We start from the raw sequence: 19,988 nt of genomic DNA on the forward strand, positions 1-19,988 counted from the left end.
GTGCCCACGAAAATTACTTGAACTGGTCAATCCTAAGCATGCTTACCCTGCCTCAGCTGTTCTCTCCTGTGGAAACCACAGTAAAGGCTTTTTCCCATGTCTTCCTCTCACCCCGTCTGCCTCATGATAGACCGTGGTGCTTTCGCATGTGGTCTTGTGTGACATGCCATGACTCCATTTATAGGGACCTGTGAATATAAAAACCTCTTCATCATGACTCGTTTTCATGTCTGCATGTCTCACCATGCCTGATTAAAAGAAATCCTGGGTACATTTTAAAACAGCTGGGACGTCAGCTATTGGCCAGATCACCTACATGTGGCATCTTCATGTAGCTTGGGCTTCCTCACATTATGGCAGCTGCGTTGCAAGGGTGAGCATCCCAGAAGAGAGAGGGCTAGAGGGAAACAGTATCACCCTTCTATCTGAGACTCAGAAGTTTCAGCATCCCTCTGTCACGTTCTCTCTGTTAGAAGCTAGTCAGTAAGGCCAACCCATAATCAAGGGAAGGGAATTAGACACCATCTCTCATTGGGAGAAGTGCCAAAGAATTTGCAGCCATGTTTTAAAATCACCACAGATGGATTTTATTCATAATCATAATTAGTTATTAAATAACTAATAAGCTTAGGTTGAGAAAGACAGTTTTGCTCAGTTCAGATGTCTCCACATGTGGAAGTTGGGTTCAGTCTTCTTAAGCGTGTGTTTTTGTCACCCACCTTTAACTATTTCATTGTGGCAATGTACATATTCAAAAAATTGTACTTCTTTTAAGAGATTTTATGACTCCTTACATTGTGATCTTTAATGCCTTAAATAGTGTTAAATTACTTAAAATAATTCAAAATTGGCACAGCAGTTAAATGCACACATTCCACTTTGGCATCCCAGGGTTCACCAGCTCAGATCCTGGGTGCAGACCTACCCAGAATCTGAGCCATGCTGTGGCCAGCATCCCACATATAAAGTAGAGGAAGATGGGCATCATGTTAGCTTGGGGCTAGTCTTCCCCAGCAAAAAAGAGGAGGATTGGCAGCAGATGTTAGCTCGGGGCTAATCTTCCTCAAGAAAAAATTAATTAAGTAAATAATTCAAAATTATTGTAAACTCAAATTTGAAATTTTACTTTTGTCTTCCTGTCAAGTCACTACCTTAACACAATTTGGAGAAAAGTACCTGCTTAGAGAACCAATTGTGGGCCAAAATTAAAAACAAAAATAAAAAAACATTTAAAAATCAATCTATTAAAATATTATAAAAATTAGATCTAATGGAGGCCAGTCCTGTGGCCAACTGGTTAAGTTCTCGTGCTCCACTTGGGCAGCCCCAGGTTTCGCTGGTTCAGATCCTGAGTGCAGACCTAGCGCCGCTCATCAGGCCATGCTGAGGCGGCGTCCCACATAGCACAACCAGGAGGACCTACAACTGGAATATACAACTATGTACTGGGGGGCTTTGGGGAGAAGAAGAAGAAGAAAAAAAGAAAAGATTGGCAACAGATGTTAGCTAGGTGCCAATATTTAAAAAAAAAATTAGACCTAGTGGAAAGTGGAAAGTAGGATTTTAGCTGTAGCATTACTTGACTTAGGAGAATTTATGTTTTCCTAATCTAATTGTTGGTTTTATTTTCATTAGTTTATTTCAAGAGGGGAAAGGTTTGAAGAAAACGGCAAAGAGAGCATTTAATCTCCTAACCGATGCTTAAGTGACAACTCTGAATTCTTGATGACTCTTTTTCAGATGGTACATAGGGAGAAAGGAAGGCTCTTACACAGTGGTTTGGTTTCATTGGCAAGGAAGACCAGAGTAGCTAAATTTTTTTCAAGAAGTTATGATAAAGGCATTAGAAAGGTCGGCCTCAGTATGAGGACAAGGAAAAACCTGGCTGTCTGGAGAAGCCTTAAAAAATAACCAAAATGAAATGAGCTCTAGGGTTGAAAATGAAGGAGGACAGACTAGTCATAAAATCATGTAACAAATCCATAGGACCAAAGCAAGAAGGGAGGCAGCACTCAGCAAAGCCCTGAGGGGAGGCAGGAACTGCTCTCCAAGGAAGCAGGCAGAGAAAAGGTGGAGCGAACGCTCTCCCATCCCTGGATGGGTCTTATGGGCAGAAGACAGGAAAAGGCAGCCCTTTTAGAAACATATTGCTACTCAGTTAAACAAAAGGATTCTTTTTAAATCTACAGGTTCTGAAGGCTTCACCCCTTAAGGAATTTTTCAGATCATTGTGGAGGCGATGACTCTCTTTTCCACACGATGAAGTGAAAAACAATTACAAAAGGATTGACACTGTGTTTGACAACACTGAAAAGAATGAGAGGAGAAAGTCTCCTGAGAGGTCAGTCTCCTCATCCCCAGGAAGGACCACATCCAAATAGCTCTCATCCACGCCGCCCTCCTTGTCAGAGGTGCAAGAAGCACAGGAAGAGTTGGTGTCAGGAAGGGCCCCTGAAGTCCCTCCCTGAGCCCCCTCTGTGGCTGTGCAGTAAGCAAGCATCTGTCCTCTCTTCCTTTCTTTGTTAGAACCCCGCTCTTCACTTTCATTTGTGAAATGAAATGCCTGTTTCTTCCGGTTCTCCCTTGAGGCATGAAGACCAGACCTAGGCTGGATGGCGCTGATCCCCTCATGATTTATATCTGCTGAACGCTCTTTGTTTCGGCATCCAAACGTCAGCTTCTTTGTTTAAACTGTGGGCTCCTTGCTGATTATTATCTTTAACTCATGAGACTCTCTGACTCTCAAGATCTTTTTCTGTTCTATTCCAAAATAACAATAACCACTTTTACAACTTTTCTTACATTTATGCAAGGAGCTTGTCCCTAATTTTTTAAATGTTATAAATTGCAAAGTAATTCAGAGTAAGTGATACTACATTCTACTGCATTAGAATTTTTTGTGTCTTATTGTCCTTATTAACTAGAGCTTAACGGGCGGGGACTCTCTGTTGCTCATCACTGTGTCTTTTGTAGTGTTCAGTCAAGAGCCTTGCACAAGCCTTGGTCCATAGCACACGGTGTGGGATTTCTGGATGCTGGGTGTCTAAGGTACCACAGTCTAACCACTGCGTACACTTTCTGTCTTCCCAACCGGAGAGTTTCCCGTGGCTTTGTGTACTCAATAACTGGTACTTAGAACGCATGCAAAAAATGTTTTTGAATGAGACATTGGTTGAATAAACTTCTGTCAGAGGGATGAATGGATGGAACGTCAACTTGTAATATTCACCAAAACCAGAATAGATTTGAACGTACACAGGTTTATTCTTCCTGTCTTCCTTCCAGAGAGTCTTTAATCTGGTTAAATGGTTATCCATTTAATTACCTTTTCATTAATCAATTTAATTAACTAATCCTTTAACTAAGTTAACTGTTAAAAGTTATGACCATTTTCAGAAAAACGTTCGCTTACAAACCATAAAGGAGGGCAGGGAAGGAGTGATGCTGAGGCTGGCTGTGAATCCCAGGGCTCCAGAGACACCGAGCTCGCAGCCCGTGTGCCCTGTGTGCCAGCACTCATGAGGGTCACACACTGCGAGTCTGGGAGCACCAAAATACCCGCAGAAATATGTTGCTTCTGTGTTGTTTGTCTCTGAATAACGGCAACAGAATGCTTTGGGAAGAGGTCGTGAGCCGCTCAGAGGAAGAAACGGATCTAAACTGCTTGAGGAGGTGGAGAAGAAAAGCAAGCGAGAGCTGAGAGGTGTTGGAAGGAGGGAGAGCATCTGCCAGAAACAAGAACGAGGGCCCCACTGCTGCCCAGCCCCGCCGGGGCGCTTCACTGAGCCTCTTTCTTCATTAGGAGAAGTTAGGGGTTGAACTGCTTGATTTTTGAAGTTCCTTCCAGCTCTAAATGATCTTGGTTCAATACGAAGCCAAAATAAACAAAAATGATATCCCCTTTGCATATGTTCTTCTAAATACCCCAGCGGGACAGCAAGAAGCCTGCGTTCCAGCTCACTGCTTTAAAGGCACCAATTCACAAGCCACCCTGAATCTCAGAGACGCTGTGTGGATACCTCAGGGAAGGGAGCCTTAGTGGTGTGCGGCCAGGGTGCGCATGTGTGAGAGAGAGAGCAGGAAAGAGTCCCCAGCATTTGGACTCTTACCTCTAGGAGAGCACCACTCTTAACACCATTCCACTGGTGATCAAGTTGACTCTGTAATCTGCAAACCTCTGCAATATTTTAGATATGAACATTTCCAAAACTTTGCCTCTCCTAATTTCTTTTAGAAAGGAAGGAAGAATTATCTGTGCCCACGTAACACTCCATTCCACAGATTCTTCACCTCTTTTTTCTTAATCCTACAGTGTCAGAGATACACATGCACTTTCTTGTAGTCATCTTTGCTTTTAGGCTATCTTAAAATACAAGTAAAGGAACAGTGTGAGCAACAGATGCACAGAGAGAAGACGTGGTTAACACTGAAGCTGCTTTCATGGGGGAGCACCTACAAGTCCAAACTGAGCGTCCTCACCGCCCTTTGCCGGAGGGGAGAGCAGCAGGGAGACAGATGTCCCTGTCACTGCTCTGTTTGGAGACCGTTGCCGCTCTGATACCCGCCATCCGAGAAGGCCGGCATCGAGCAGGGCAGCTGGCACCACCTATTCTTCTAACTTCCTCCAGGGCCCAGGGAAAGAAACTGTAGCTTGCACTTTCTTTCTTAATTTAGAGGCCATGGCTTTTAGAATAAAGATATTGAGGAATCATTTGTTTCTAATGTCATGAGACAGACCTTCCTTTCCTCTCTTTCCGACGAGCATCTTACTCGTTGCTCTTGGTGGGTAGAAACTTTGCAAAAAGCCAAAAACTAGGCAGGGAAAATGGACAACATCAGGGTCAAGTGTATATCTCTCCCTTCTGTTAGTCTATTTCGAAACATGCGTGTCATTTCTTTATATCGCAGACGCCCAACCATTTACGCTGAAGTTTTGCTGCACATTAGCACCTTCGGACATGGGTAATGACTTTCAGGTTTTCTTACTCAGTAAGAATGTGAGCATCTTTTTCCAGGTTTGCTCAAGCCCGCCCTTGAGTGCTAGACCTGAGCAACCGACGGTCCGGGAAACGCTGCATTCTTGTGCGCATTTGGCAGGATTTCCTGCAAAGGGTCAAGAAAACATATTTTCCCATTGTCTTTGTTTAAACTGTAGAAAGCCCTTGTGTCCGACTGGAGACCCTGTTAGTCACAGCAACTAAGAAAGTTGGGCAGGTCACCCTTTGGCACTGATGGTCACCTTCACAACAAAAGCAGCTGAGAAGACAAGGTGTTTCTGAACCTGTCCTGAGATTCCTTGTGCTCTGCACCCCTTGAATTCACCTGGTTGGTAAAATGGGAAAACTGTAGCTGGAACCAAATGAAAGCAAAAACATATGCAGCACTATGCTAGAGGTACACTTCAGTTTATTAGTGCTCTTGCTTAATAGCGTTTTTTTTATGCTGTATCTCCTTATAAATAATAGGAAACAGTATCGGTGAGTAGGAAAAGGGAAGGAGAGGGTCAGAAATAACTGTGAATCTTGAAGTGATAGTCTCAAAGTCTTGCCTATCAGAGATAAAGTTCTAAAGCGGTAGGTGCTGATGTTATGATGGGAATCCAGAAAATGGATTAATGATCTAGAATGTGGGATGTTAGTCCCTGATTTGGTACAGTGTCTGACACTGAGTTGGCAACAATAAAAATAACAATAGAAGCAGTGAGCAGAAAGTCTGAGATATGACTTGCAAGCTCAACATATCTGAAGCTCTGCCCACTGCAACCTGGAGCTTGCTTCTTGTACTGTAGGCATCTGACAGCTGGATTTCCCTTATTATTCAGCCACTGTCTTCCCACTCCCTCGATGCCCTTTAAGCAGCTTGCACTTCTGTGACTGTACAGAATTTGTTTGTGGCTGTTTGGAAATGGACATCCACAGTGAATACACGGGGGCCATTTGCTAGGTCACTGTTTCCCAGAACGGCTCCATTAGGAAGCTACATTTCAAGGGCTTCTTTCCTTATCTCGCAGAACAACTCATTTGCCGTGGCCCTGAGTGCATAGGAAAGGTCAATGCCTACCAGAAATCTGAGGACTGAGAAGGCTTATTACGAGGATGAAAGTGAAAGTAACTTACATAGAAAAATATTCTCTGTAGGGTTGCATGTTGGTTTTCGACAAAGGACCTGCCTGGCTTTTAGCAAGAGTTAATGCTGATAACCTGTCAAAAAAAATAAACAAAAAAAGGAAAGGAAGGAAAACAGAGAAAGAGAAAGAAGAGAATAGACCATAGGTATAAAGATCTTTCAACAGCATTACAGCGGCTGGGAGTTTCCTAGGTTGGGGAGGAAGATACACCACCTGCCACACCATCACTAATGGGACTGTGACACTCTTCTCCTGTCAATCAATAAAGTCACCAGAAGGAACCTCCAAGGGTAAGTATAATCTTTCAGATAAACCCAAAAGGTCAGCAATAAGTTAACTCCAGTCTGGAGAACTCTCCATTAAAACTATTAGGATGGGAAAAAAAACCAAAAAAACCTTATTTTTTATTCTCCTGCACATTTTCAGAAATGCTGCTTAAGTTAGGCAGTAATAAATTGACTCAGTATAATCTTACACACACGCACGCTCAGAGTGGTGTCCTGGAATGATGGCTAGAATAAAAACCCCATTCCCAGACAAGTTCATGGTAAGGTCTTAGGTCTGTATCTCCACGAGCTTGGCTGAGGAGCCCCCGGTCTAATGCATTCTCTCCAAGGCACTGTTTTAGATTCTGGGTTTTTTTCTACGAGGAAGTTACATAAAGAAACTTGCATTCTCATCATTAAAAAAGCACACAAAATTTATAAAATACAGCAATCCAGGCCGTATGTTATAGATGTCTAAAGATAAAAGCTGTATGATTCCGTTAAATAAAGTACAAAACAGTCAAAACTAATCTATGCTATTACATGTCAGGAGAGTAATTCCCCTTGTTTGAGGCAGGGGTTGGTGACTCTGAGGGACTTCTGGAGTGCTGGGAGCACTCTGGTGTTTTTTATCTGGGTGCTGGTTATATGAATATATTTAGCTGTAATAATGTAAACTTAGGCATACGTTTTTGCATATATATTAAACTTCAATTAAATTTTATTTAATTACCCAAAGGTAATATAGACCTTAGTACTGGAGTTCACAGGGATCACACGCCAGGGTCTGGGCTACATTATGGAGAGAGCGAGCTCGAAGCTGGGATTAAATTTACGGGGAGGATTTGAATCAGTGGGGCAACTCAGTCTTGGAAACCAGAGCAAGTCCCAGCACACAGCAGGCTCTCAATAAATAGTTGTAGAATAAGGGACTGAATGATATAGGCACATTTTCCAAGCACAAGATTCAACAACATAGTTTTATGGATCAGACAACCAGGTGGAGCTGCCAACGTGTCATGCTTTAAACCTACCTCTCAGTAACTGCGTTAGAGTAAGTCAACTCAGTGCTGGGGTGCAATTTTTACAGTTCAGGACCTGCCATGGCGTGCTAGTATACATGTAAGTATGTCCAAACACATACAGATACACATTATCTCCCATTCTGAGCCAATTTTTGTTTGGTGGGTTCATGCAAGACGTGAACTAGGCAGACTCTTGACAGACTTTCCAAACTGACATACAATTACATCCCAGGGCGTGAGCTCTCAAGAAAGGGAACTTGTCTTCTCCATCTTTAATTACCAAGACTTGGCACAGAGGCTGGCCCACAATAGATGCTCAGAGAATTCCTGCTGAGTGAATGAGTGAACCCGAGTCCGTCATCCAGGCTGATTTCATCATGAGGCCTTGCTCCACCTCCTCTGCGGTCTCGATAAGTATATGCAAATTCTAATATAGGTTTTTCATTGCTTGAGGGTGGAGAGTGAAGGACAGAGAGACATAATAGCTGATTGCTCGAGTCTGAGCTTCAGAAGTCATCACAAGTCTAGGCCTGGTCCTCAGTTTTGTAGGTCAAGAAAGTTGATTCTTTCACATTAGTTCACCCAAGAGTGACAGCCTCTCGAAAACAGCTCATAATAATCAAACACACGCTCACTCAAAACTTGGTTTTTAAGCAAGAAATATATGGAGACATATTTACACTTAAGACGAGAGCACTTACATCGTGTCATAAGTGTCTTTTATTTCTAGTCCAAAAGTTTTCTTGAGACGTTAAATTAGCATGAGAAGGTGATTTGGTGAAAGTCGTCAGAGCAAAGGGAGCTGGCTGATCTCGTTGGACACGTATTTAAATTTTATTGAGCACCTATTATAGGTCAAGGGCTGTGATAGGGATTAGGTACTTTCACGTTATTTCACTCAACCTTATTTAATCCTCACAGTAATCTTGTAAAATTAATGTTCTCCTGTTATTCATGAGTTAATCAATGCTCAGAGAGGTTAAATGATATTCCTGGCATCGTGATTGAGCATAAATAGACAAGCAACAAGTGCTTACAGAATGAATGAGTAAATTAATGAGTGGAAACCTGTTTTCCAGTAAGTAAGCAGCAGAGATGGAATACTAACCCAAGTCCTCTGATTCCAAGTTCATCACACTTGAGGTTATGATAGCCTAATGTGCTCACAGACAATGTAAAAGTTTGCCTGCCAGTTAGACTGGAATATCTCTATCAAAGGACTCTCTTCTCCAGCTAGTGGTAGAGCTATGGGGAGAAGTTATTTTTTGCATGCATGCGTTCATTCATTTCTTCAACAAATTTTAATGAAAACACACTATGGGACCAGCACCGTTAGTTAATTGCTCTGAGATTTAAACAGATGCTATGTAAAGGATAGTAATTTTTACCTTACACAATTGTCATAGGAAATAACTGTTGTCAGGACACAGAGATTAAAGACAGTTCCTGCCCACAAGGAGCTCAGTCTAGTGGAGAAAAGACAAGAAACCGAATGAATAAGACAAAGTTTCCTGGAGGATTTGTCTCAGTCTGTTTGGGCTGCTCTCACAAAGGTCCATCGACTGCTGGCTTATAAACAGCAGACATTTATTTTGCAGTGTTCTGGAGGCTGGAAGTCCAAGATCAGGCTGCCAGCAGGGTCCGCTGAGCCCTCTTCTGGGTTGCAGCCTGCCGTCTTCTTGGTCGTATCCTTACGCGGCAGAGAGCAGAGAGGGGAAGCAAGCTCTCTCACGACACTTATAAGGGCATTAATCCCTTTCATGAGGGCTCCACTCTCATGACCACCTCTCATCCTCATTACTTCCCGAAGACTCCGCCTCCTCACACCATCACATGGAGGGACAGGGTTTCAGGAGAAGGATTTGGGAGAGACACAAACATTCAGCCCATAACAGAATTCAGGGATGAGACTTGGGGAAATGTTTTTGTTTTGTTTCATCTTTCTGTTATTTTGATAATTGCTTTCATTTAAAAACATAGTGTTTAATATCAACCATCTTATTATGGTATCATTTTGCTTCTAACAAGTGCAAGGTGGCGAGGGATGCTATTGAACATGGTCAGGGAAGGCAAAAATCATCATCATCACCATGATGTGGCACTGAGATTAGTTTCCTATAAATAAAAACGAAAGGAAATATACCCTAGCATCTCTGCCTTTTTACATTGGCCCTTAACTTAAGAGCAAGTTAAGTTGTGGAAATGTCATGGAAAAGAAACAGTTGGTAAGTCTTCTGTGTATTTGTTTCTACTTTTACTATTGAACATCATGAGATACAAAAGCCACAGTGTTCTTCTGTGGCCCAGATCCTCCCAGTGCAAACACAGATCCAATTAAACTGTCTGTCCTCTCCACACATCAGGCAAGGTGGACATTCTTGGTTGGAACCGTACCAAAATGTGGCTGTGCTTTGATACAAAAACTTTGTTTTCATGTATCTCTCAAAGCTGCTTATAATATACCTAAGGAAAAGAATCCACACACAATTGTGAAACCACGTGTCCTGAAAAATAGTCATAAGACTTCTAGTTTGGATCAGAGAAAGAATATTGAAAGAGTCTCTCTGTCAAATATAAAGTCATCCATTCCAGAATCATCAGCATTTCTTTTAATCTTTTCTTTTAACCATTTGATGAAGGTCACGGAAGAACCGGCTAATAAGCCATTTCCCTCGAAGACAGTTACTGACACCTTTCGGTGCATCTCACTCTTGGGTTTTGTCCATTAGGTGCACACTGATACTATCAGGGAATTCCTATTTTGTGAATGCCTTTTGGAAACCTCAAAGGCCATTGACATGTTCAAAATTGTTAAAAATTTCTTTGCCAAACCAGGGTCTAACTTGGACACAAAATCTTTGATTTGAACTGATGAAGCATGTGCTAAGCTTGGCATCAAGCCACCTGGTTTTGCTTCTTTGATAAATAAAGAAGAACAAGATACTATTGTGTCTCATTGTTTTCCCGACATTGGCGTGTGCTCACATCTAAGACTGGGCCGACAATTTTCAAATCGTATCCACTGTTCGTAACATTTGTCAATTTCTTCAGTGTCAACGTCTTGAATTATCCATTAACTATGTATAATGAAGAAGACAGACTACAATAGACTTTGTCAAGGAAGTGGAAGAGAATATGATATTCTTTCTTAATCCGCATATTTAGTGACTTCCCAAACATCGAGTCTCGAAGTACTTGGTTGAACCCCAGCAAGGGTTGTTTTGTTGTTTGCTTGCTTGCGTTGAGAAGAAAGAAAGGCTCTCTCTCAGAACATAGAGGTTATTCGTGGGCTCAACCTGTTTGGCAGATCACGTTTTCCATGATAATGATATCAATCTTTCCATTCAGGGCCCTGCAGTAGTCACTATGAGTGCTGTCACTCTGGAAGAAGAGAATAAGGGTAGACAATTGCGTAAACTTTCCAGTTCTGGAGAAAGAGCATCTGTAGGTTGACAACAAAGGGCCAAACCTTATCAATGTCTTTGAAAGAAAATAATCTGTTGTGTGGTAGTCAGCCTCCAAAATGGCCTTCCATGAGTCTTACCACCTAGTATTCATGCCCCTGTGTAGCCACCTCTAACAGTAAGTAGGGGTGATCAGTGTAACCAATACACTATTACAGAAACGATGGTGTGTAATGTCTGTGCCTAGGTCATAAAGACATTCGATTTCCATACTCAATTATGTTGATTCTTATTAGCTTCCATTTCTAAGTGTACTATTTTGTAAAATTATGCTCTCCTCTGAGGTGCATCTTATCTGAGGCCCACAGCTCCCAAGGCACTGGGCACCTGGAATCCACTAGAAGGAAATCAGAGTAACCAGTAAAGGCATAAAACAAGAGGTAGCTTTGGCGACTGGCTACTCTTGGGGATGCTGTCTAGTGACACAGCGTCATGGGAATTTCCTCCGTCTGCTTTGAGCTTGCCCAATTCTGCCTGCCCCTAAGTTTTGGAGAAAACCTGTTCAAAAAGAATCAGTGAGATTAAGACTTGGGGTTAGGACTTCACAAGTTTACTTTTTGTGTAAAACACGAACAAATTTTGTCTAGATATGAGGAAAAGAATTTTTAATCTTTCTCCCAGACTGAAAGGTATTTCAGTATATTCAAGCTTTGCTTTTACTTTCCTTTATTAATTAGTGGGGACATCTGCATTAACACAGGATCATTAATTTATGATCTAGTGGGTCTTTTCTATCTCTAACTTCCCTGATGAAAGAGAATGAAACAAAAATGAACCGTTTGATCAAGACCTCTCCCACAGATTTAAAAGATGGTCTTTGAATAACATTAAAGATATTGATTTTGCTGTTGTGTATTTAGTTTGTTGTGAGAAAAACGTATTAACCAAAAAAGGAGGCATTAAAATTCAGATTTTTATTACTACTTGCCAAATCACTAACATGAAGGCATATTGCCATTCTCTTTAACTTCTAAATAAAACCAAATGTCAGTAATGAGAACCCAAGGTGTACCATTTCCGGAAACTAAAATCACAGTTTCCTCTGAGGGACTGCCATAAAACGTAATTGAGAGAGTAAACAGTTTTGTTACACTTACTCACTTAGGGCACATCTTCATCCTTCTGTATCCATTTTCTTCTCTGTCTAGGTTTGAGTCTTGGCAAGTTTTCCTGATACAACGTTCTGGACAGTCAGAGTCATGAATTTCAAATAGAATCCTCAGAAACAAAAAGGAACGTGTATCACAAGTGTGCTGGTTTCCTGTTGCTGCTGTGACAAGTTACCACAAACTCAGTGCTTTAAAACAGCGTAAGCGTAGGGTCTTACCTTCTGGAGGACTGAAGTCTGACCCAGGTCTCACTGGGCCAGCAACGTGGTATCCACGGGGTTCGGTTCCTTTCTGGAGGCTTTAATGAACCATCCATTTCCTTGCCTTTCCCAGTTTCTAGAGACCCCTGCATTCTTTGACTAGAGACCCCCTTTCTCCATTTTCAAAGCCAGCAATGGCAAGTGGAGTCCTCCTCATATCGCTCCGCTCTGACGATGCACATCTCCCTCTGACTGCTTCTGCCTTCTTCCATGCTTAAGGACTCTTGTGGTTACATCGGGCTGCCTGGATAATCCAGGATGATCTCCCCGTCTCAAAACCCTTAACTTAATCACATCTGCAAAATCTCTTTTGCCACGTAAGGTAACATATTCACAATTGCAGGGACGAGGACATGGATATCTTTGGGGGGTCATTATCCTGCCCACCACAACAATTTTTAGTGTCTAAAAATAACATTCTGGGGCCGGCCTGGTAGTGCAGTGGTTAAGTTAGCACACTCAACTTCAGCAGCCAGAGGTTTGCCAGTTCGGATCCCGGACTCAGACCTACACGTCACTCATCAAGCCATGCTGTGGTGGCGTCCCACGTGGAAGAACTAGAGGGACTTGCAACTAGGATATACAGCCAAGTACTGGAGCTTTGGGGAGGGAAAACAAAAGGAAGATTGGCAATGGATGTTAGCTCAGGGCCAATCTTCCACACCACTAAATAAATAAATAAATAAATAAATAAGTAAAAATAACATTCTAACATTCATTTAGGATTTAGTGCATTCTTCCTCCTGAAAAATTGTATTTTAGAAGTTATAAGAAGCAAATGAATCCCCCAGGTGTTCACATACTAAGCTGTCATGTATACAGACCGTGGCACCAATAGCAGGAGGATCTGCTTTGTTTGCAGTGAACTTCCCTCTGATCCGGGCATAAAAAAAAAAAAAAGAGCAGGAAATGCACAGCCCATGAAGCCGCACTATCTGGAGAGGGACCGTGCATTTCACAGTGGTGTTATTGTTGCTGTTTTTAAGATTCCATCGCAGTATCAAGCATTAGTCCTGTAAGTGTTACTGTTAGATTTAGAAATTTTTATTTTTAAGAATAGTTGATCCATAGGGAAGAAATATGTGTCTTAAATTTGTTGCTCATGAAAGAAATAGGGAGGGCAGTCAAGATTTCCTTCCATTTGGCATTATTCTAATCTCTCTCCAAGAGGCAGGCACATCCTGGATCCATATTTTGGATTATGCTAACCATTCTCTTCTTAATACTCATTATTTACGGACTAGCATGCAATACATTTCTTAACCATGCCCTTTTTCTACTAACATTTATAACATGTTTTCATATGCAAATTCACGTGTTCTTATTCGCCTGATATATAATTGGTATTTTATAAAATTGGAATGGTTGCATAACTCTGATAGTATGGTATGTGCTCAGTAATTGAACATATATATGAAATTCATTTAATTTTGATCAGATTAGGAAAAATAAATGAAAATAAAATAGCTACAGTTACAAAGGACACATGTTTAACCAGCCAAAAGCTTCTGTCAAATATACGTACCATATGTGATTTTAATATCCCTGAAAACGCTACCCGGAATTCCAAACACGCAACAAGATGAGACAGTGTTCATGTGGGCTTCTCAGAAATCAGGGCAAAAGTGAGTAAAGGAAGATTTATTTCCCTGCTGGACAAATGGTACAGATTTCCTTTTGATGGTCAACTGTTTCCACCAAGTTCGAAGGAGCTGGCATTGCAAACTCCACCTTGATCATTAACATACTTAAAGTCACAGTGAGGATAAATGCAAGACATGTGCAGCCCACATTTTTATTCCTATAAAAGTATCTTGGACAAGTGAGAAGGAAAGATGGAGGGTTTTTTCAAATCCTACAGGTGGTTTCAGTTACTCAATATGTTTGTCTAATTGCTCAGATGTTCCCTACTCAATATTGAGAGCAGATATTCTTTTGCAAAGTTTCTTAGCTTCTGAATGTTGCCGGCACCTTCTTTAGCATAAATCCCTCTTCTGCATGCAAAAGCTGAAATATGCCGTGTTCTTGTCTTACCCTTTGCCATCCAGTCTCAAGAAACTGGATCTGACAAGCATAGCATTTTTTAAAAAATGGGCAGGGCACTGGTACCAGCTGTTGCTAATCAAACAACCTCAGCCCCGTATTGGTGGCTTCCTGCCCCACCTCCACATCCCTGCGGTGTCGGCAGTAATCGGGCGGGGTTACAGGGGCAGTTCTCTCTCAGGGGAGACAACAAGAATATTAATATTAATGCAATAGCTGCTCCTTCAGATGGGAATGGATAAGATGAAATGATTTAAAGGAGGCTTGATCAATCATTCCATTTCTTGGCAAGAAAATGATGCCTTTGCATTTAAGAAAGAACATCTGGGTAGCATCACAGTGGTTAAAAGTGCTGGGTGGTTGGCAAGCAAACATTCACCTCCTTGCTAGAGCTAGATGCTTCCTGCTCTGGGACTTCTGCCCCCGCTGGGGGTGAAAGCAAAACTCTGAAATGCTTTACTTGAAACTATTTGCTTACAGTTCAGGACTCGTTTGGTGACCTTGCTGCTGACTACTGATTTATTAGCAGGGTCTAAGAAGGCATCTGGGGTAGCTGGTCAACTTGTCTGATTCTGAAGAAAGGGTGGCCACCCTGGGAGCCTTCTGACTCTGTGACCCTACCTCTGGCCACGAAGCTCTTTCTGCTCCCATGGTGGCTTGAGAAGTGTCTGCAGCCAAGAGCTCTTTGGAGCAACGTGGACAGTTAGCCAAACCTTTCAGAGTCGGGGAGAGTCAAGAGGTTGCTGCTTGTTTGTGACCAGGGCACCAGCAATGTCGCAGCACAAAAGGACCTCGCTCATGGCAGATAGACATGGGTTTCTTAAGATGTTAAATATTTCAAGGTTTTGCTACCAAAAGCACAAGGGGAGCCTTGTGTGGGAGACAAAGCTGTGTGGCCTCAGGGAGCGGGCGGGAACACTCTGCTCCTTTTACTGCTCTCTCTCTGAACAGTGATGACCCAGCGTGGAGACATCTGTGACCTACATCCCCCTTGCCAGATGCCAGACAGCCATTAGTTAACCAGAGAACGGGCCTTTCCAGTGACATTCCTGCCCCCCATCCGTTCTCCCAGCTTTGGGAGTCAGAGCTGGAGGTACCCAGCAAGGCAGGGCTCATCAGGGCAAAATCAGCCCATGAGACACGTTTGGAGGATTATAGGAAGGCAAAGGCACCCAACTGCCAGTCAGGACAAAGACGAGGCAGGTGCCCAAAGAGAGCCTTCCCACCTAAAATGTGTTTTAAAGGTCATGGTCACAGCCTGTCTCCACGCTGGGTCTCCACATCCTCCTCCACTCACAGCGAACCCACTTCCACAGTCTTCCTGTTTCTTGCTAACACCTTAGTTATACAAGCCCTGGAAACACCCTTTGCTCCCTGTAGTACGTTGAGGCTCATCCCAGAGCTGCTGCATCAGAATCGCTGGCAGAACCACCTGGGAGTCACTGTGTCAACTACAATCTGTCTCAGCTCTGTCTCCTTTTCTCTTATTCCTTACCATTTTAGTACATTATTCTTTGATGCTGTACTCCTGCAAAGTGTTTAAAACATCACCGCCATCATCAAGGAGCACTTTTATGTGTGTATTTGCACATGATGCAACATTCCTTGTTGATCAAAGAGAATTCTCTTGTTTTGCCCATTAGATCTAAGCTCTGTAATGTCACTGAGTTCCCAGTGCCTAGAAGTGTACCCGGCATTTAGGTGCTTTATAAATATTTGTTGACTAAATGAATTAATGAATGAATATAAGTCTATCCTCCACCCTCACAGAGCACAGAACCTAGGAAAGTGCCGTACATGTGACCCGAAGCAGAAGGCCGACACATCACCAGGCAGCGAAATACTGGCCAAGTTCCCTTTCACAAGGTGATGATTGATTCGATTCACTATGGATGTTCCATTTTTGGAGCACAAGCAGGTGAGATGCTTCAAAGCCCTTCATGGAAATATGTATCCATGCACGTGGTTTCTAAAGAAACACTATTCTACTCTGCAGTACATTATGTTATTGCTATGGAAACAGCAATATTTTAAAGAAGAACACTGGAACTTTCCAAATACAGTATTTATTCCTTTTGTACTAGCAAAACAATGTGTTTTGCCTAAGAACTTGTTAGGTGGCCTGCAGCTAAATATAAAGAGACAGATTCTCCTCATGTGGAAGTCTACGGGAAAATTTGGACCATCGACTTTTCAAGATACGTTTTAAATAAACTGAGTGCAAAACTCTAGACATAATTGGGGCTTTCAATGAAACACTTAATATGTTAGATTTGTTTTTTACTTAGAAAAACTATTTATATTTGAACCCCAGAAACGCCTTCTGCAGGATTACAAGCTGGCATTGCCTTTGGGTTTTCAGAGGAACAACTTCACTTGTCACTTGTGTTTATTACTTCATTAATACCTCTGGAATGTTCAGCTTGCTAATGTGGCCCTAGCTTTCCTGAACTGACATCATGTTTTAACCAAAAGGGAGAAGAGAAAATCAGGAACCCATACCTAGAAATCGCGAATCCATACCTAGAAATCCTGAACCCGTACCTAGGCTCTAACAGCAAAAGAGAAGAGGAGCCAAATAGGATTGGATGCATTATCAAAGGTCACTCAAACTCTAGTTCACACATGTGGAAATTCAGTAGGTATCCATTAATATCCACGTATACAAGTTTGCCTCAAAGCAAACCTAGACATATGCATTTTTAAAACATCTCTTCCTGCTGATAAAAAATTTGGAGTAATTTATTAAGATGTGCAATTCCAGCATTATAGTGAGCATAATTTCTACCTTGTATTACGTGCAAAATGGATAGCATTTTAGCGTTTGTTTCTAGTTCGAACAGGTCCTGCCTATGCAGAGGTAGTAACAGGCGCTTCTCTCCCGGAGATGGAAAGGGCAGACTTGAAGCCGCCGACACCCAGGTTTGCCGCCACCTTGGCCACTTGCCACCTGTTTGCCCCTGAGCAAATTCCTACCTCCCTCAGCCTCACTCAGTTCCCCAAGAGATGGGATCACCCAAACAGGAACACACGTAAAGAACCTAAAACAGGCCTCAGTAAACATTAATTCTCTTCTTGTCCCTGATAATATAAAATAACTATTGCATTTCTCTTTATTTTTTTTAAAGATTTTATTTTTTTCCTTTTTCTCCCCAAAGCCACCCAGTACATAGCTGTATATTCTTCGTTGTGGGTCCTTCTAGTTGTGGCATGTGGGACACTGCCTCAGTGTGGTTTAGATGAGCAGTGCCATGTCCACGCCCAGGATTCGAACCAACGAAACACTGGGCTGCCTGCAGCGGAGCGCGCAAACTTAACCACTCGACCACGGGGCCAGCCCCATTTTGCTTTATTTTTATCAGCCTGTTACAGCGCGTGTCTTTAAACCTTCTTAAAGTTGAAAGATATTAGATAATCACCTTTCTGTGGGCATAGTTCACTTAAATCAAACATTTCTCCCATTAGTAATTTGGTTCAGATAAAAGAGAAACACTTATTTCACAAATTATATTGCTCACATTATTATAATTTGTAATTATGTGTCATCTTCTATGCAAGAGCTCAAAGGGCCTTACAAAAAAAAATACTTGCAATCTATAAGGATATAGTTAAATATTATATTTCACTGACAGGTAATAATAACAAATTAAGTCACACAAGATTTTATACTACTTTGGTGACATACCTGAGAAAATACAAAAGTTCCAGGTTCTATCTACACTTCAAGAATGGCAAGAACATGCCACAGATACCCCGCTCTCCTCTTCTGTGACCTTACCAACCATCACAAATTGAGCGCAGCACATTTCACATTGGTCCTCAGAATTTTCAACACAACCCTCCGGCAGCCACCATCAAGCAGATGGAGATGGTTTACATATTAAAGTCTGTTTGCCTTCCTTGAGTTAGATTATTTTCCAAGTGTTATCTACATTAGGAATGAATTCACACAATGGACCACAAAGCCTCGTTTGCATTCTTCCTTTCTACCGTTTTTTAATGTTCACTGAAATATATCCTTGAAAATTTACTTGTCTTTTTTTTTAGATTTTGTTTTTATTTTTCCTTTTTCTCCCAAAGCCCCCCAGCGCATACTTGTATATTTTTAGTTGTGCATCCTTCTAGTTGTGCATGTGGGACACCACCTCAGCATGGCCTGATGAGCGGTGCCATGTCTGCGCCCAGGATCCGAACCAGCGAAACACTGGGCCGCCAAAGCAGAGCGTGCGAACTTAACCACTCGGCCACAGGGCCGGCCCTACTTGTCATTTTTAATTGGACCTGGCACAATTAAATTCTCAATACATTAACCCTCAGAGAGAGAAAATTTGCTAAAAGTCCTTGCTCCCTCTTACTCAGAGAAAACAATATCCATCCGGTTCTCCAAGACTTCCCTCAAACCGAACACTGTGCTCCACGTTCACGGACTGCATTTCACTGTCCGCCCCGCACCCTGCCTCTCCACAACCTGGCTCCATCAGGTTTCCTCTTTCTGTTTTCTATTTTATATCTCCTTCTCCTGGATCTTTCCCTACTCAGATTTTTAGAAGAAATCCCCATCCTGTATGGCTCCACTGCAAGTAGATGATTCTGATTTCAGCCAGACCCTCGAAGGCTCAACAATTCCTCTGCATAACCACAGGTGGCCCTTTCCCCATCCATTTCATCAGAGCTTTGAAATCTTCATCAGTCCTCTCAGTCTGTACCCCCAGCTCCCTTGACTCATCAGATGCCAAACCGTCATAGAGAACACGGGTGCCGTTGGGTATGGACTGCCCAGCTCCCCTGAGCTCTGCCTGAACCTCTGCACACACTCGTTCTTGGCTCAGCTGCACCTTCTTTCTCCACAATGTCCGTCCCTCCTCTTGGCCCTGTGCCCCTCACCTGATCCAGGACTCTCTGTCCTTGTTTTCCCACCCCTCCCTCAACATGCCTTTAAAATCCTTTCTTGGACAAATTCCTCGGAGCCTAGAAATAAGATTGAGAGTGTTCCTCACGAAAAATAAAGAAGCAAGGAGGCAAGCAACAGCAAAGCACTTTCCTTGAACTTGAGCCTGACCCCTGTGCTTCACGCCCACCTCTGTGTGCTTTCTCTCCTGCTCCCTCGGCCTTGGGTAAAGTCCTACCTATTTCTCTACATTGAAATCCTGCCCACTCCTTAAGACCCAAACCAAACGTCTTTTCCTTCCCAACACTCCCAAATGCAAAGAGTCACTTGCTTCCTTGAACTTGCACGGCAACCTGTGCCACTCTTTCCAACATCTCTTCTTTCTTGTGTCATGATTATGTGAGTGTCTGCTCCCATAACTACTGAAAGTTAAATAAGGTCAGAATCTGTATCTGATTTATCTTTGTATTCCCAAAAGCGCCCAACACCTGCCTGCATATAATATGTGCTTACTCAGTCACCAGCATTTTCGGCATTTTCGAGAGATTAGGTATCTGATGCAGGAGGGCCTTAGAGACACGCCCTAAACCGCAAAGCTTGTAAATGGCAACCTTGCCACTATCTTTAGTGCTTTTTCAACTCCTTGTACAAGGCCTGTATTCTTAAAAAGTCTGCTGCAACTGGGTCACAATTATACCATTTTTATGGCCTGTAGCAAGTTTCTCTAAATGTCTACTTTCCAAAGGCTTTTCACTTTTATTTCGCATTGCACATGGTAGGAGCTAAATAAATGTTGAACGAATGAA

This window comes from Equus quagga, chromosome 12, assembly GCF_021613505.1.
Source record: "Equus quagga isolate Etosha38 chromosome 12, UCLA_HA_Equagga_1.0, whole genome shotgun sequence".
Classification (NCBI taxonomy): Eukaryota; Metazoa; Chordata; class Mammalia; order Perissodactyla; family Equidae; genus Equus; species Equus quagga.